At 42.1% G+C, this 4,978-nt stretch overlaps 1 long non-coding RNA gene across 1 annotated transcript; it reads left to right on the top strand.

Annotated features, from left to right (window-relative positions):
* The first annotated feature begins 339 nt into the window (after positions 1 to 339).
* Positions 340 to 3,678, top strand: LOC311514905. The gene is made up of 3 exons (XR_014709967.1): positions 340 to 409; positions 3,098 to 3,142; positions 3,573 to 3,678. It is a non-coding gene; the product is annotated as an uncharacterized lncRNA (long non-coding RNA).
* The last annotated feature ends 1,300 nt before the right edge of the window (positions 3,679 to 4,978 follow it).

Here is a 4,978-nt window from a genome sequence, read left to right as displayed (position 1 = left end):
TGGTGGACAGGAAAACACTCTTGAACAATTGTATGAACCTTCACCAGATGCTGACACCTCGGGAATGTTTGGACATAAATGATAAAAACCTCTATGTCAAACTGAACAACATCTGTCACATTTTGCCACATAGGAAGCACTCTTCACTCCAAGCTCTCCAATTCATTCATGATGCAGAGCTGAAGGACACTTTTCCTAATGTGTAGTTAGCTTTGAAGATTCTGCTCATGCTGCTGGACACAGCTGTGAGTAGTGAGCACAGCTTTTCAAAGCTCAGTTCATTAAAACATATCTTTGATCGATGATGGCTGATGAGAGACTAACATTGTTTGCTATTTTATCACTTGAAAATCCCATTGGTCAGTCATTGAATCTCTCTGATGATGTACTTCAGTTCATGAGGTCAAAGGTGAGAAAAGCAACCTTTTTTAACTAAAGGACTAGGGTTAACGTTCTAAGGCTGTCACTATTGTAACACTATTTAATACTGGTCCGCACAATGTTGGTGCACAATTCAATTTCTTGATGTTAGTACATTTCAATTATACTTAAAATTTAAAAAGTTTCTATAGGCTTAGAGGAAACATTTTTTTGGATTTGCTTATATATGACATGAATAAATACAGATTTACAGATCTTAGTATGTAAATTTATCATCTTACATGATAGGAATAAGTCATGCATGCACATCATGCATCACAGTCATGAAATGGGCTACAAAAGTAATAAAAAATAAGGTATTCAAAAGTTTAGCAAATGGAGGTGAGGTGCTGAAGACACTTCTTGCCTGGGGTGCCAATTGGTCTAGCACAAGCCCTGCTGTGGAGCATTTGGCCTCAAAAATAAGTAATTAAGCACATGTTTAACTTTAATCATGTATCTAGTCCCACTGACTGAGGCTTTGCTGGACTGGGGCCAGAGTGCTCAGCATTTATCAAATTGCCCCCTTTGTCTCTCTGTATCTCAGTTATCCATCTGTAAAATAGGGATAACAGACTTCCCTACCTTACAGGAGTGTTGTGAGGATAAACAGTACATCAGTGAGTGAGAGGAGAAGAGGGCTATATAAGAAACTATACCCAGATAAATACTAAAAATACATAGGCCTGCTTATCTCCTGCTAAGTCTTTCCCTAAAGTGCTCCCCACTATATTTGGTTTCTCCTATTGCTTGTAGATTAATATGTAAACACCCAAATGCCCAAATATGTTCAATAAAAGATCTCATCAAACAATTCTGACAGATTTGTAAAGATCATGGGCAGTTCACAAACCATATATGATTAGAGAAAGGGGCCAAACCCCAGGAATGAATTGTTCCTAGTTAATTTAATACTTTGACCAGCTTTAGCAACATAACTGCTGTTATTTCTTGGGATGTCTGACACTTTAAAGAAGTGTAAGTGGGGGATGATCCCACTATTGTGGGGAATTTTTCTGCCTACCCTGGTGGAATCGTATGGTGACAGGATCTGAATTCCCACCCCAACTCCCTACCTGATGCCTGTCTGACCTCAAGGACTCCTTTTCCTCTGCCCCATGCGATGGAGTCCTTGTAACCCTGATAAGGCTGGGCCCAGGATCCTTGGGGGCTTAACCCTCAATATCGCCCTGGGTCACTCAAGGCAGAGGTTTGGGTGTCCCTGCCCCGGGGTACTTGCCCCTCACCAGCCACTTTCCTGACCTAGTGATTGCAGTGATTGAGTTTAAGCCACATACTATTAATTAATCAGCAACTGTAAATGAATAAGGGAAAAACTGAAAAGATGAAAGTATCCAGGAACCCCACATGATGGACATGGGAACACTGTAAACAATAGTCTCTACAGCTCAAGAAAATTCAGTCTATTCCTTACACGTCCCAGGCCTCCTACCCAGGACCTGGCTGTGCTGCAGTGATACTGCGTATAAGACACCTGCTCTAATGGTGGCTACATGCCTTCAGGATCTATATGGTGGGACACTTCTCCCCAGTATTGGCCCTCCTGTCTGGTCCATGTCCTCCCACCCACTCCAGCCTTCAAGGCCCTCTTGTCTGGTGATGTCTCCCTCCACTGGCCCCTCTCTGCATAGGGTCCCCACCGCACTCTCTCCAGTCACTCACCACGCTCATCTCCAGTATTACTTGTAGCACAACCTGCCTTCCACTATCCCAACCCTGGCCTTGCAGCTTTCCACTGTAGATCGGTCCTGGCTCACCGCTGGCACAGTTAATCTCTGCTGTTCTGAATTGATCTCTGCTGTTCTGGCTCCCCAGCTCTGGGCTGCTGCTCTGGGCCCTCAGGTTATGGCCTGCTGTTCCCTCCCCAGCTCAGCTCTGGTAGCTTCACTGTCCTTGGTTTATTCTGCCCCTAGCAGCCTAGCTCTCATGGAGAATGGTCCCTGGGCTATTGACTCCCTCGTTGGTCTGTCTGCCTTGTCAATCCAGCTGATTGGGAGTGCTGGCCTCTCCCTATTGGCTCTGAGGACTATCAGTCTTAGGATCTTGACTTCTCTTTGGCCCATCCCCTTTTTCTTGGTATTGGGAGATGGCCACCCAAAAAAAAAAAAACACCATTAAGTATCAGCAAGGGGCCATCAGTCCCTTTACAGAAAGATGGCTTAACCCTACAAGATGCTGAGGTTCTCATATGAGGTACTGAGCATCTTCAACAACTTGTATAGCCAATGGTGGCTAAGGTATGTCTACACTGCAAAAAAGCCAGTCATGACAGTGAACCTCAGAGCCAGGGGCTCAATTGACTGGGCCTTGTGCTATGGGGTTAAAAATAGTAGTGTTGATATTCTCACTTGGGCTGGAGTCTGGGCTGTGAAACCCAGTGAAGGATATGGCTTGCAGGTGACCAAGCGGGAACATTTACACTGCTATTTTTAGTCCTGTAGGACAAGACCGGGTCAGTTGACCCGGACTCTGAGACTCGCTGCTGCAAGTGTAATTTTGCAGAGTAGACATACCAAAAGTGGGCTCAGCACTTTGAAGGATGAGGCTTGAAATGAAGTATAGGGGTTTATGATATAACAGTATTTGGATAATGTGAGTTGTTAATTAATTGACATTTGAAAAATACCCTTCTGTCTAACTGCATGTTATTTTCCAGGCACTGAGAGACTTGAAAGAGAAAGGCATCAATCTATGACAGATGGTAAAGATTTTCAATCATTTTTAATAAATAACATCCTCTCTTAAAATTTGAGACTTCTCTCTTAGTTTGTGCTGGCATTCTCACACACTACTGTGCCTCTGAGAGACTGTTTCCATTGATGAGTGACATCTGGGCTGAGCACAGGAGCAAAATTTCCACAGAGACGGTAAAGTTCATGAAAGTTCTTATGGGACCAATCTGCATAATAACTGCTGGGAATTCTAGGAATCCCAATTTATTTAAAGTAATAGGTCTGGAATGTCTTGGGGAAAATCACTAATGTGAAACATTTAAATGAATTAACATTTTTACACAGAAGCATTGCATTGTATACATTTGTTTTCTGGTTATAGACTAGTGGGGAGGTTCTTTAGGGTCCTTTTTCAGTTCAATGCATGCACATTCATACAGCTTTCATTCACATTAACAGGACTGCTGCTCCATCATTCTGCATAACAAAGGCAATTTACACCTTGATTCTATGGGCTGAATGCTTCTCAGCTGACCTACATCCCGTGGACAGCAATGGGTCTTCTGATATGAGCAAAGTTAAGTACATGTGTAAATATTTGTGAACCCTATAATGACACTCTTTTTCTACATGTGATCAATCTCATTGATTTCAGTAGGATTCCCTACAGACACAAGGGTCCACCCTTATAGCTCTGATTGCAGGAAGAGGGTCTTAGAGAGTACATTCTCAGGGCAGGGGTCCTGGGTTTCTCTATGTTCTATAAAATGTGTTAGTACCCTTCTGGCAATTCAAATGTAGTATAACTATACTTGTAAGGACACTGGTTTTGCAGAGGTCCAATGAGTAGAAGTAGTACTGACAAATGCTGTGATATCACCACATCTACTGACTAGTTCTGAACACAAGATTTCTTAACAACAATTTAGAATAACTTGTCTCCACTCAAAGACATAGGAAGTCACTAAAATGACTGGAAAAGTTATGGCAGGAGTTCCAGCACAATAAACAAACTCAGATCCATCAGATGGGGACTTCTGTCAGGTGAACCACTGATGCCTAAAGCAGAGCTGTTTAACTCCCCTTCTCTCTTACTAATAGGAGCCAGAACAGGGTAGCAGGAGGAAAGGCAGAATCAGATCCCAAGGATGGGATTTTCAGATGGGCCAAATGGAGTTGTGGCAACTTCCATTCACTTTCAATGGCAGTTGAGCACCTAACTGACCTTTGCGCTTTTGAAAATCTCCCTCTAAATTGTTAGATTCCAGTAGCTGGCAGCTTTGTCGAAGAGACAGCTGCTCCCCTCAGTGTAGCTGATGGGTCCCAATGGTCCCTTTGTCTTTTCTTGTTGTAGTTCAGTTAGGTTATGCTGAATTAGGATAATAACTCTTTCTGTGTTTAGTTCTAAAGTTTTAAAAGTAACCTGGGTCTGAGATGTTATCGGAATGTGTGTGCAGTTTGGAGTTTCTAAATGAACTGTGGTTGCTTAGTTAGAGAGAGAAAACCCAAAGAAAGGTGTGCATGAGTGGGAAGGATAAGATTTCAATGTGGGAGTATTTTTAAATGCTTCCTATGCAAAAGTTAGGACATATTTTTAAAATAGTGCATGGAAAATTCAGTTTTCTTTAGAAGTATTTCTGTGACAAATTTGGAGACTAAATTCAATAATTAATATGTGAAACAGAGACATGCCAGTCAGCTTGTATGTGCAAATGTCAATTCACCTCTAACTATCCAGTCACCGGAGCCTCCACAATATGTATGGACTAAATTTTCAAAAATGGGTGCCTGAAGATAGGATCCTAAAAACATGTTTTATTTAAAGGCAAAAATATGGATTCAAAAACCTAAATATGGATTTTTAG

Source organism: Lepidochelys olivacea, assembly GCF_965140295.1.
Source record: "Lepidochelys olivacea isolate rLepOli2 genome assembly, chromosome: 1".
In the NCBI taxonomy this organism is placed as follows: Eukaryota; Metazoa; Chordata; order Testudines; family Cheloniidae; genus Lepidochelys; species Lepidochelys olivacea.
Note: the sequence above shows the minus strand (reverse complement) of the source record. Positions and strands in the feature narration are given on the sequence as shown.